This window comes from Emys orbicularis, chromosome 9 (genome assembly GCF_028017835.1).
Source record: "Emys orbicularis isolate rEmyOrb1 chromosome 9, rEmyOrb1.hap1, whole genome shotgun sequence".
Classification (NCBI taxonomy): Eukaryota; Metazoa; Chordata; order Testudines; family Emydidae; genus Emys; species Emys orbicularis.
Genome location: NC_088691.1, coordinates 35,689,644 through 35,704,251, shown reverse-complemented (window position 1 = coordinate 35,704,251; position 14,608 = coordinate 35,689,644).

Here is a 14,608-nt window from a genome sequence, read left to right as displayed (position 1 = left end):
TTGTTGTATAAAGGCCTCAGTAAGGAGGTTGTGCGTAAGCTCAACAGTGAGCAGCAAAAAGCCTTGGCCATAGCTCTGGGATGGGAAGAGCGACTAGAACTTTCTCAGCCAAAAAACGGATAATGGCCAGGTGCTTGGCGGCGGCCAGCACTCGGCCAGGGGACCCCCGCCCCTATCATCTGCTAGTTTTTGACAAGGGTCTCGTCATCCCCTTCTTGCTGGACACGGGGGCACAGGTGTCCATTATTCCCCCTCACGTCCCCCACACCCCCACAGGACACACTATCTACGTGCAAGGCCTCAATAGCACAGAGCCCCGCCCAGAAGTAAAGGTACATGCATACATAAACCACACACCAGTAACATTTCAGGCCCTAGTGGGGCCCACGCCCCTCCTCGGAGTCAAGGAGTTACGGCGTTTCAAGCTGGCCGAAGCCGTACTCGAGGCACTGCCTGTCACCCTATCTGGTACCAGTGCTCCCCACGAACCCGAACTGCTTAACCCCACACCCTGGAAATACAGACCAATACCCACTGCCCCAGCAGGTCAACCACACATTGCCCAGCTCATTGAGACACTGCTCAATGAGAATAAAATTCGGCATGTGTCAGCGAGCAAATATCTATCTAGTGCGTGGGGAATCCCAAAACCACACAAGCCCAACGAGTACAGAATGGTTATAGATTATCGCACTGCTAACAAACACATACGGTCAGTAGCATTCGCCGCTAAATGGGATATCCCCACTATTGAGCGCATCCTGCTGGATGACACAAACCAATGGGCATGTACAATAGACCTAAAAGATATGTTGTATCTGGTCCCCCTCTATGATCCCAAGGGACTGTTAAACTTCGCTTACCAGGGAGCCCAGTACCAATGGCAAGCGTGTCCCCAAGGGTACAAAAACTCACCTGCCTGTGCCAGTGAGGCCCTAACCCGCACGTTAGAAAAGGTACCATCCCTCCCCAACGTCCATGTCATCTACTATGTGGAAAACATTCTCATAACTGGTGCCACACCAACCAAAGAACAAAAGGTCACTAAACAGGTCCAGGCCGCTTTATCCACCAATGGGTGGAACCTAAGTCTGCCTAAAAGTGTCCTCACTGCTGCTTCTACCTTTCAGTTCCTAGGTTTTGCTGTGGAGAAGGGACGGCTGTGCCACTTAACCTATCACCCACTCACCAATTCTTTCCCCCTGGGGGTAGCCCCCCCCAGGCGTGAGATGCAGCATGTGTTGGGCATAGTCAATTTACCACAGGCAGTTTCTTCCTGCTGCATTGTTGCCATGCCTGTCCACTCTGCAGCAATATGCCAGGAACATTAAAATTCCCTGGACACCGGAGGCCAAACAGGCGGTGTCTTCCCTGGCTGCCTGGTTGGGCTCTGGGCCCACCTTGGCTCGATGGAACCCCACCAACCCCGTCAAAATTACTCTCACTGTGTTCCCAGACCATGTGGCTGCAACTGTGTCCCAAGAGAACCTTCCTGTCCACAATCTGGCCCGAAAACTGTCAGGACCTGAGTACCGCTACGGGCCTGTGGGCATTGCCATGCTCGCTGTTCAGTGTGCCCTCCCATGGGGCAAATCTGCCACGGGTACCCTAAAGGGACCTCATGTGGAGCTAATCCCATGGCTTACCTTCACCCCGGCTCCCCAGTTCCAGGGAGCCCCTGCTACTTGGGAGCGACTTGTTTACCAGGCCCAAGAGGTATTCGGACATTGGGCCCTCAAGTCCTCCTCCACCACAGTCCCTACTGAACCAGGGGCTAAGCTAAGTGCCTATGCCCCCTGGATTGTATCTGATGGGGGCACGTCACCTTCTCCCAGAGCAGGAATGCTGTGTGCCACCTGTAACACCCTCAAGGTTAAACCCCTCGACTTTTTTAGCTCAGCCCAAAAAGCTGAAGCAGAGGGTGTCCTACTAGCCGTCTCCCACATAGCAGCAGCCCATCCAAGAACACGTGTGATCCTGGGAGTGGACTCAAGCTACTGCGTGTCCATCCTGGTGGGAGAGGGACAGCCCACTGCTCATGAAAACATCTGGGCACAGGTTACTCAGCGCAGTCCAAGGTGCCATGGTTTGTCACTCATTGCCCTTCACACAGGTCTAACAGTAACCCTCTTCATTCCAGGCTAGATCTGCAGCTCAGAGAATAGGAGTGTGACACATCCCAGGTTAACATCATTTCTTGCAGCAACCCCTTGGTCACCTGGCTCCATGAAGAGTGGGGGCACCTGCCTGCCCGTGCCCTACATCAGCTGTTAACTGACCGAGGAACACGAACATCAAGCGTGTCTAGGCAGCAGTGCACCCAAGCAGTTCAAGGGTGCCTAAGCTGCCAACAGGCACGAGTCACAAACAAGCCTGTCTATGCCCATGGTGCTTATAGCCCTGAGCACTTCAGCCCGGGTAAAACCCGGCAGATGGACCTCATTGGTCCCCTCCCGGGGGCAAAACAGTACCCAAAGGGGCTTGTAATTGTCTAATTCACAGGGTGGTGTCAGCCCTGCCCTTGCAGGCGAGGTACTCCTCCATTCCCCTTAACAGCAGCGAACCATCACCCCTAGATTACTTAGATAGTGAGGACCTGTAACCCCTCTGGCCTTGGTCTTTGCACGGGGCAACCCCCTCACAGGCCGTGAGGGTCGGCCAGGGGGGCATGTCTGTTACAGCTGTCCCCCTGCTGCATTCCTTTTTCCCCCTCTCCTTTCTCTTTGTCCTGTGTGGCCGCCCCTCCCGGCCATTGTGCTAACTAAAGTCACAGCCCTATTCATAGGAATGGCTTGTACAGACTTACTGGAGCCATTGCTCTGCCTAGGGAGGGGGCTTCTTGCTTCTTTGTTTGGTTCCTTTGTTCAGACCCAGGCTCGGTGTCGGGGGCGCTGCCCAGAAATGCAAGACCTGAAGTGGCCAACTAATTAAGCATATGAGTCATACCTGTGGCTCAGAACATGCCCAGGCATGCCTATGCTTACTTGCAGCCTTTCCCTGCCTTCTCTCCTCCCCTGTATCAAGAGGAGCCAATCAAAAGTACTGGTGGGAAACTGCCTGAGTTTGCCTTTAAAGCCGGACATTTTCTGATCAGACCTCGGAGAAGGTCCTTGCTTTGCCACCTGGTCTGATCAGCTAGGGGTCTTTGGGGGGCCCTCTCCCCGCTCTCATTTGTTTTTGAGCGTACCCCCGTTTTTAAACTCCCCTCCCACGAACAACGAATTTGTGCCTGGAGATCTCCTGATTATTGTAAGCGAATCGAGTCCTCTCTCCATCCTCCGATGCTACTGCCGTTCCTGTCTCTGTTCTTGCTGCTGTCCTGGGGAATGGTAAGAACTCCCTCTTGCAAACTACCCCTGTCCTAGCTGCTGGCCTTGTTTCCCCAGTAGACAGACTCAAGCTAACTCCTTGGTCTGTATCTGTAATCTGTTTCTGGCTCCGCAGCACCTTTGCTGCTAGAAATAAGCCTGTGCCGCTGCTAGGCTGTGCCTTCCTGGACTGTATCCTGGGCTGCCAGCTTGCAGCCACCCCACTGCTGCGGCCACCACTGGCCTCCCCCCCCCCCTCCGGGTTGTACCCTGGGCACACACCACTCTGCCCTCTGGAACTGCTCCCCCTCCCGATCAAAGAAGTGGCAGGGAGTGTAAGGTGCACCTATTAGAATCAGATTCTTAGTCCAGATAAGTTGTAATTTCATTTTGCATAGCTGTGGTTAAGTTAGGTTTAAAGAATTGTTTGTATTGTGCTCTGTAAGTTAGGTTTAAAAAATTGTTGCATTGTGTTCTGTTACTTGCTAATTTGTGTAGTCTTGGTTCAGTTAGATCATAGATAAGATTTTGCTGTGTTCTGTATAATTGTGGTTAAGTCTGTCTTCCCGCTACCCCCCCCCCCCGAGCTTGCCCATGTCTCCCCCCGAGCTCCCCAGTCACTCATTGCAGTCTCTCTGCTGTTTAAACTTGCAGCCTGTCTGCTCTCTGTGTCTCCCTAAGTTTAAATCTCCCTCCGCAGCGCCTCTGCCCTTGGTCTCCGCTCCACCACGTGCTCCTCTTCCCCCATCCCCCAACCTTATTCCTCTACCACTGCCTTTCTCTCTCTCTCTCTCTCTCTCTTTTAATCCCTTCCCCCACGTGCTCACCCCGCTCTTACTGCTGCCAAACCTCAATTGTATTACTAAAGTCTAGCATAAACCCCCATTGGTTACCATTTTCCTTTCTAACACACCTCACATTTTACATTCACACCACTGTGACATATTTTTACCTAGAGTTGTTGGTTATTTAACACATATTACCCATAACTGTTAGTTGGTTATATGCTGCTGTGACACACCCTTTACATAAAAACTGTTAGCTACCTGTTACATTTATACTTCAGTGTTAATTGGTTACCAACTGTATTGTACCCAACTGTATTGTACCCCACTGTTGAAACCCCCTATCCTATTTACTAAAAGAAACCCCTCCCCAATTGTCTACCTTAACAAACCCCATACCCCTCACTATTGAATTTTCCCTGTTTTTACATTTTCTTAATAAAGTTTATTTTGCACCCCACCAGTGCAGTAGTTGTCCCCCAAGATCCCCTACCTGCTGGCAGGGTCAGCACCTTTAAGACTAACAGATGTATTGGAGCATAAGCTTTCGTGCATGCATCCGACGAAGTGGGCATTCACCATGAAAGCTTATGCTCCAATACATCTGTTAGTCTTAAAGGTGCCACAGGACTCTGTTGGTTTTTTCAAATCCAGACTAACACGGCTACCCTTCTGATACTTGAGAACCAAGATAGTTGCTTTGTTGCTTTTTATAGAACCAAGATAGTTAACTGACTTGTCTGAGGCCCTAATGCAAATCAAAGATAAAAATTAAAATGGTTAGCTGCTGGTCCCATGCTCAGTCCATCAGACAATGCTGTCTCTCAGATTATTTTCTTTTTAATTGCTATTTGTTCAGTTCTCTGAATGCAATAAGGAATGGAGATGCCTCTTTGGCTAAAATAATCAGCTTGAAACATCAGCCAAACCCCAAAGTGATAAGACCTTTTTTGATGTATAAAAACTTTGCTGAATACTCTCCCTTATTCATATCCCCTCCTGCTTACTTCATATAGAGCATGGTTTAGAAATATCAAATATTGCCTGAGGTCTGTTCTGGCTTTCGTGTAGTTGAGACCAAGATGCACATTGTCACACCAAATGTCCACTATTTTTGTGAGTTTCAGAGACAGAGGTTCGTCTAGAATTAATATCTTTACCTCTGAGGTTTGCCTATCACTTGTGAAAGCTCCTTTGTCATCTTCTTCAGAATTCATTTTGTTTTGTATTGTCCAATTGTTTGCTACAACAAACAATAACCTAGTGTTGGCTTAACACTTGGGGAAAGGCAGGTCTGAGATGTTACTTGCCTGGATGTAGCAATTATAATAATATTGTAATCCTCTAACAGATGGCAGATAAGCTGGAAGGAGCTCCACATTTTAAGGACAAACAAGAACGATGCTACAGACAAAGCTGAGGCGTATGGATGCTATGAGAAGGTAAGTTGAAATGCCATGGAGAAGTGCTTGTTCCAAGGTCCCTCTCAAATGAACTTTGAAAAAACCTCAATTTATTTGAAATGCCACAAGTTTGGAAAAGCCTGTGCTTATTTGATCATCCATATAGGGAACAGACTAACCAAAGGAGGGAAATAATCAGCAGTATTGGCACAAACTAGAATTGTGTTAACCTTCGCAAGAGAGTTTATATTATTGTCATTAAGGTCCCAATCAAGAGCCCACTGAAGTCAAGGGGAGCCTTTCCAATGACTTCAATGGTTCTAATATTGTATCATAGTATTAAAATCAACAATAAAATAATAATTCTGTGACTAATAAATCTCTCTATTAGAATACTACAACAAATAGTGAAAGTGCCTGAACCACTTCGATGCTTAACTATGGCCAAGCAGAGTGATCGTACCTGAATTATGCCATTCATGTGCACTTAAAATCCTGCTACAGTGAACCTTTCACACAGTGGTCATGCCACACAAAGCTTGAAAATTCACTACCATTTACTTGCTAGGATTCTAATGGAAAAACAAGCATGAGCGCTGCAAATAGTTCTATATTTCAATATGGAGATTATGATAGTGTGTGTGTGGGAACTAATTAGTAAGCCTTTTCCGAACCCAGACCCAAAATAGCACATTTAAAAGCTCTTTTCTTCCTGGTAGATTGCTTAAGGGTTAAATTAATCTCCCCCTTGCCCCACAAGCTTGGAGAAATTTGTAAAGAAAGAGGGTTTTTGTCAGGGGATTTTTTTTTTCTTCCAAGATTTCAAATATCATTTTACTTAGGACAAAATGTCAGACGATTTGTTACAAGTGCATTAGTAAAAATGCAGCAAGTAAAGATTTGTATGGGCAAGTTTTTGTTATACACAATATAGTAGCATTTCTATTTTCAAAGTATCTTCCTTTTGCTGACAGTCAAAATAAAAATGACAAAGACTACATCAGATTAAAAATAGAGTCTGAATACAAGGTAGTGGCATCTGGGCAAATGCAATTGAAAGATCAGGGCCTAAATATAAGATACAGTTCTAAGTACATTGTAGACTTTTTACCAGGCTCTAGGCTTTTGTTAATTTTTCATTTAAATCACATTGTGTGTTAAGCTCACTGAGGTCAATGACAGTCTATTTCAGTGGGATTTGGATCTGGCCTTTTGTGACTGAGAAATGTGTTCTTTTTCACACTGAAGAAATGGTAAGAAGATTCTCTAAACAAATGCACCCTAACAGTACCCGCTAGCCTTAAATCGTAGTTCCATATGTTAGATATTCTTTTTCAGCCTTCATGGCTTTAACAAAGGAGTACATGCTTTTAAAGCTAAATAGACTTTCTCTTTAACACTACTTTTATTCATTATTTCACTATTTTTGTTCAAGGCTCATACAGCTTCCTTTTTCTAGTACAAAGGATCTTGATTATGGAAGGTGTTATATAATTCTGTTACCCCTTTTTGATCCAAGCGGTTGCCAAAGTTGGGGGTCCTGTGGAGGAGTCAGGTGTCTTTGATGCATTCCTGTTTGTTTACAGTGAATGTACAAAGTCCTGTTTCCTTGAATTCAGGAGGAATCAAACAGGAGACAGTTTCTTTGCTCATATCTCCTAAGCTCCTTTCAGCCAGCATTGTGCCCCCAAAATGTTATCTCCCCACTTCTCTCAGACCCACATTCAAAGAGCTTGTTCGGATTGTGTCTGGTGCTTCCTTGTTGCCTTCTTTCTCATCTCCTCTAGTCTTTCACCTCTTCCACAGTCACACAAACCTTCACAAAATAATAGCCAGTGTAACCCCTCCACCCACATGTGCTTTGCATGTGCGTTCAGGTATGTCTACACAGCAGCTAGGACATGTGATTCCCAACACAGGTAGACATACATGCAGTATCTCTGCTCAAGCTAGCATGCTAAAAATAGCAGTATGGTTGTTGCAGTCTGGCTCCTCTCCAAGTACGTACCCAGGATGTTGGGAGCCCAAGCTGCCACCTCTACCACCGTGGCCACACTGCTATTTTTAGGCACTAGCTCAAGCAGAGCTACCACGTGCTGGTACACCCACACTGGGAATCACACCATCCGACTGCAGTACAGACATACTCCTTGCCTTAGACAGTGACATGTGTTTGGGGTGGAGACCACTATTGTTTCAGCTACCTGGTTACATAAAAAAGCTTAATGGCTTCTTACAGCTCTCTTAAATGAAGGGCAGCCTCGGAGATGTGTAACCTAACACATAACAGTGTTATTCCAATATAGCCATCAGAAAGTTAGTTATGAACTTTTCACTAAGCTCCTGAATTTGGTATTCTTGTACAGGTGTACAGTTTGGAATTATCTGATTCCCTCACATGGTATTTCAGTTATGTTGCTTGCTTTAGTTTTTTTTGGTCCCTGTTTCGGACCAGCTGTCTGACCTGAAAATTATTCATGTTTAAAATGAAGGAAACTTGGAAAATAGTTTTCTGGTGCATCTTAAATTTGAGGTTGGAGTTAATTTTCCAGTAAGCCAGTTAGGAACTTCCCACTGAATGTAGCACGAGAATGAAGAACTGAAGGTTCATATAATCTGATACAAGGTAATCATTAAAATATTCCGTCCAATATGCAGGGATTTTTATGGCTCTCTTGTTTTTGAAAGACAAATATGCAGTAATTTACTGTTATGGCACTGAATTGCCTGAGCTAAGGAAAATGCTCTGCTCCACCACTGAGATCCTGATGTTACCAGCCAATTGAAAATAAGTTAAACTGACTTAATTGTCATTGTAAATCATATGCAGAGCTGGTTAGTATGCTCACAAAAACAGGACTACCATATTTTCTCCACTTAATGCATTTCTCCTATCAATAAAACATAGTTTTTCCACATGAGATTGTATAACATCTCTGTGTTTTCATAGAGAGGGTGGCACACACCTATGTAAGAAGTAGATTCTGATTGTGCTACACTAATGCTAATAAATGTTACTGTACAATTTCAAAGACACTTGTAAGTATTTTTTAAATCAGATAATGTAGCTTCACTACACAGGTGACTCCACGAAGTCAGAGATTTCCCGTCTTCCCTACTTATATTATAGCATATGAAAAAGCTTTGGGGTTGACATCTTGAAATGAATTGTCATTATCTTTTTGGATCTGTCAGACTTTTAAGTCACAAGGGTTTTTTTCTAATTTGTGCCTGAAATTAAAAGTCTTCACTGAAGTTAAAATTAGATGAAGTGACTAGGCAGAAAATCTTTTATATAAGACTCCACAAGTTAATAGTGTGTTATCTTAAATGAACACTTGAGCCTCAATCATTTTCACCTGAGAATAGTATGTCACACAAGAATGTGAGCAGAGATCAGATCTGATGGAACACCAGTTTTGTGTATGTAGAACCAGTTAGTGCAGATAATAGTGAGGTATATGTTGTTTTATGTGTGTTTTTTGTTTTTGTTTTTCTTACGGCTGTAATATGTTGAAAAGCTAAACCAAATGTACAGGAAGACAGAACCATGTAAGGTGGGAGTGTGGGGGAGCAGGTGGCAAGAAGAACTTTAGTCTACTTACATAATTTTACATGGATGCGTGATGCAGGGCATGGGGTAAGAAACATTTGAATGTCAAACACTTCTACTCATCAGACATGGTCTCCATTCCTTCAGTGTATGCAATGGCTCAGCAGAACTTGGAACAAATCCCTGATCTGCTGCTGACTTGAGTATTTAACAGAAAATGAGTTGCTACATTAGAGATTTGATTAGTTGGGCAGGATCTTCTCTTGGGAGTCAAAATAAGTACTGTAGAGGCGTGACAGTTGTGCTGTCAAGTTTAGGTAAATTACCTTCCCACACACCTGCTTACAAGCTTGCCAACATACACCTGGGGATCTCTCCTCATGCAGCTCTTAATCCAGTTATGTGGAGGGCAGCAAAGAGCCCAGTCTGCTGCTTGTTAAGGAGTGAAAAATGAAGGCTAGGATAAAGCACACCTTTTTAAAACAATACCTGGGGAGGAACGAACCTGGGAAGGATTGGAAGTAGAATATTAAAACATTTGTAACTGTCTTTATTAAGTAATGAAGAGGTCGAGGGGACTTATGGTAAGAATTTATTTTTTCCTTCCTAAGGGCCCAGAAAACCTGACCTTGAACCTTGAAAGTCAATAAGAGCTTTGCCATTGATTTAAGTGGTGCAAAATCGAGCCCTCTAAGAAAAAAGAAGGTCCTCCAAAAACCAACAAGTCTCTGTTCCCCTCCTGTCTCCCTTCCCCATAACCCGTCACAACCTGAGCAGCCTTCACTCAGTCATGTAAGGGGGCAAGGCATGGGGTCATGCTGCCCTGTGTGGCCAAGTATGGGCTGCGACACTCCCCTCTGCAATGGGTGGATGCGTATTTTTGAGGTGGCACTCAAGGCTCACCTCGTAAAAATGGTTGCTAAATGTCTCTAGCAAATTACCTGGAGAAACAGAATTTCAGAGCAATCAGTAGCTCACTGCAAATAGACTGTAAAGCTTCATGACAAGTTAAGTGTGCTTCCATGGCAGCTCGGCAGCTTATGCTGCTGAATTACTGCATAGAAAGAGCCGCTCTTTCATTCTTGCACTGCTCTGGCATCACAAACACACAAATCCACCCCTTTTAAAATATATTTTAATGGCCTTACCTTTATTATATCAAATTCTTATTTAACTCTAAGTGCTCAAAGTGTTCCCTACCCCATAGACCATTGTTAGTGCCTTGTGTGAGATGTGAAAGGAAAAGGTTCTGTTAATAATAATGTAAAGAAACTACAATCTCTGACACTTACACACATATTGTAGTTGTAAGTTGTTAACATAAGTGCAATAACTATTAGCATCAATGGTGGGAGATCTGGAGATTGAAAATGATGGAACTTTTCACTTCTATATTACCAGGTCAGACCTGTTTACGTTAGTTTTTATCTAAAAGGTATTGTGGCTCGTGCAAAATGAGTTCCTGATTGGTATGTTTCAGCATCATTCAAAAGGATCTAATTAACGTTGTTGATGGCATGAAGTCAAGGTTTGTATAGGCATAGATAATGTATTATCTTCCTGACTCTTGTGATTATCCTTTCAGAACAGGGATGAGGTACATAGGCAAAGGATGTGTCATGGGGTCTATACAGCCCATGTTGGTGCAGCAGCCAAAGGGTTAATGAAGTATCTGCCTTCTCAGCTGGAGCTGATTGGCAGGCTCACAGTTGCTGTAAGGATAAAAGGGCTACAAGGCAGGAGGGTGGGGTGGTTGCCAGAGAGGCAGAGGGATTGCAGCTGGTGAGGAGCTGCCAGACAAATCCAAAGAGGGAGAAGTAGGACAAGAGGCTGGTGAAGTCTACAAAGGAGGGAAGGTAGAAAGCAGCCCAAGGAGCAGTAAGGGACTGAGAAGGCCTGGCTCTGACTGTTCAAAACAAGGGCCCTGAGCGGGAACCCAGGGGAGAGGGCAGGCCTGGGTTCCCTTACCTACTCTAGTCACAGGTTTTTGCGAAGAAGGTCCTAAACCCAGGAGACCTAGGCTGAGTAGCCCCCTGCTAGAACCATGGAACTTTGGACTCCCGACCACCCTGAAGGGAACAGAGACTATTGAAAATCCAGCCAAGCAGGGTCAGGTTATAACAAAGACTTAACAAATGTAGAATTGTGTGTGGCAGCATGAGGAAGACTGAACCATATATATATATATATATATATGAAAAGGTTTAATGGCAATGCAATCTTTTTAGTTTTATTTCTCTTTATTTAGCCTACCTTTAAAAAATGCACTACTGTGTAACTTGACCCCAGTGTTCAACTAGGATTTAACATTGCCTACCCTTTGTTCTGAAAGCCTTGTAATCAGAACTACCGCAATACCTAAGTCATAGTGGAATCCACTAAGGACTTTGTAGCAGTTTTAAGGCTGACATTAATTATTCATAGTATTTGTTACAAAACACGCATGCAATGATGAATTCATGCATTTCCCCCCTTCCTACTCAGAGCTGGGTGTACTTCAATAACAACCTTCTGTGGCTGTGAAAAGCCATGTTTGGCTCACATTAAAAATGAACTTTATATTCTTTAAGGGAGGCACAGAGAGAAGTTTAATGATCTCCCTGTTTTCTAACTGTGTGTAGAAGGCCCTCAAGGAGGCAGGTAAGAAACAGTTCTGCACGATACACACTTTTTTGTTCTGAAAAAGAACTGGAGATGAAATCTATTACCTGGGCTTCAGTGCAACATTTATAATGAATACTGAAACACTGTATAATAAAGCCCTCTTGATAACTTGTGCCACCAAGCTATACTATACAGTTGACACAGATTTTAACCTTGCCTCTAAAACAGTGTGCACATCAACATACTTTCAGGAGCATCGTCTCAATTCAATGCATTGTTTTTGCTGTGGTGCTGCCAGGACCGATAGGAGGAGTTCTCCGCCTGCTGACTGGAATGGCAAATATAAAAAACACCTTGCCTGCCACAACTATCTTCCACCCTAAATAAGACAGCTGAATGCAAGAGAGAATCTAGGTCAACACTCCAGGAGAAGGAAGAAGAGAGGGTTCAGTGCAGATTGCTTGAAGAGTTGTTGTTTGTAGGAGGACAGACATTTGGTGGATGAAGATGAGGAGATTGTTGTGGATATTGGGGCAGCATGATAAAGCATAAAGTTGAGAGTGGGGCAGTGAGGTAGAATTAGGGAGATGACTGGTCGAGTCTAGAAGCCTACCAGGGAGTATCACACTGGAGAAAAAGGTATTTTGTGTACAAAATCCTTATGTAACTTGGTCGTACATGCTTTCTGAGATTAAACACCTTTTAGGCATCCATTAATCAATTGTAAAAATTGCCCATTTATATGATTAATCTTTATTTCTAAACATTAACTGATTAAATATTAAGATTATCTTATACCATAAAGCTATTTTGATATTTTGTTACAGGCTTTTTAATTACTTGGGCTCCAATCCTAGCATCCTTGAAGTCTGGCACTTTTTGCTCTCACATTCCAACTTTTGAGTTGGTCCAAATTTCTGGACAACTTAAAAACTGGCAACATGTTCTCTTTGCTTTCTTCCCACTTTCCCTACCCCAATCTCCCAGTAGCAGGCATGGCTAGAAAAAAAGGATTTTGGAGCTGGATAAACCTCCAAAGTGGAATCTCTCTAGGAAGTAATTACTCAATTGGAAATCATATTTCATCTTGAAAAGATTGCCTGTTAAACTCGTGTACTCCAGAGCAATTAGCTTTTTTTAATTGGCATTACAGGTACAATTTGGCATTGGGGAGCACTTCTGAAACGATGGCAGAGTTCATACATAGATTTTAATTGATCAATATGTAGATTAGGATGCATTCTAGAATCTGTTAGTAGCCATGGGGACATAAAACAGAGAGAGGACATGGTTACCATAGACACATTTTCTCATACCCTTCTCTAGTCAGTGCATTGACAGTGCATTTTCTAAAAAGTTCTTAGGAAACTGTGGACAGTCTGAAGACTGCCAGATATCATTGCTAGCATAATTTAAACTAGTCTCAGAACCCTTAAACTGCTAATTACTAAGAATTGATTGTCCCACAAAGCTCCAGTCTAATATTTGTGTGTGCAAGAATAAGCTTAAGATCATTTTAAGTTCTGTTACGCGTGGAGAAGTTTCATAACCAGGTTTGACAAAATAGGCTGATTTTGTCCCAACAGAGGATTGGTGGGGGAAAAGATTAAGATCTAAAAAGAGAAGGGAGCCACAGAAGTTCTATGAGAATGAAAGAACCTTCATTTTTAAAAATGTAGACTACTTTTAAACATCTGATGGCAAGGCCATGAGCCAGAATTCTAATTATTTTAAAGCCTGTTCTCCCCTTCGAGATGCCAACATTGCTGCATAGGGGTCAGAGAGCAAAAATTGCTTTGTCAAACTATAGCACAGTAAAGCTAGAAACCTCTCCACATACCAGTTGAGTCATTGAAAGAGAACCTCTTTCCTGATGCCATTTAGTCCTACTGAGGATCCCATGGGCCTTTCAAAATGCTCTTGATTGCAAAGTTACAAGAAGTAGGGAAATCTCGAGGGGAAGATTTCATTGTGGTTAATGTACAGAGGAAAAAACAATCAGGCTATGCATTACAGTAACTGTAATTTACACAGCATACTGTGACTTTAAAAACTTTGGTAACTAGAAGCTTGCAGGAATGTTATTGCTGTCAACTCAATGTGTAGGGAGTTAGCACATAACTCAGTTAACTCTAATGGGAGCAGTTCAGCTAATCTCTGTGCATTGAAACCAGGGCCGGCTCCAAGTTTTTTGCTGCCCCAAGCAAAAAAGTTTTCCCGTGTCCCCCCGGCCCTGCCCCAACTCTGCCCCTTCCCTGCCCCATTCCAACCCCTTCCCCAAATCCCCAGCCCCACCTCCTCCCCGGGCGCGCCGCATTTCCCCTCCCTCCCAGGCTTGCGGTTCCTCTGCCCCCCCCCCCGGGTTACTTCCTGCGGCCCTCCCCCGCCACCCACCGCCACAGCTCACCTCCACTCAGGGCCGGCTCCCAGCTTTTTGCGCCACACGCAAAAAAAAAAAAAAAGGAGCCGGAGTGTTGCCCCTTGGAAAGTGCCACCCCAAGCACATGCTTGGAGCGCTGGTGCCTAGAGCCGGCCCTGATTGAAACTAGCTTTTTGACATGCTTAGTTGTTCTTATGGGTAGAGTGATCAGATAGCAAATGTGAAAAATTACAACACCTATTTTCAGGGGGTGGGGGAGAGAAAGAGGGTATAGTTGCCTATAGAAGACAAATCCCCTAATATCAGGACAGTCCCAATAATATCGGCATATCTGTCTGGTCACACTATTTATGGCTGAGGGGATTATTGCAACTAAAAAGGTTGCCTTATAGTGAAAGATGGTTTCTCAAGAACAGTAGGCAGAGATTTAATACAATATTTTTGTCTTAGAGAATATTCTCATTAGAAATGTTGTTCTCAAGTCCATGTAATAGATTTCACCCTCACTACCTTTTCAGAAGAAATTCATCTGTCCTACAGAATTATTTCTTGGCTGCTTCCTTGAAGATCTTCAG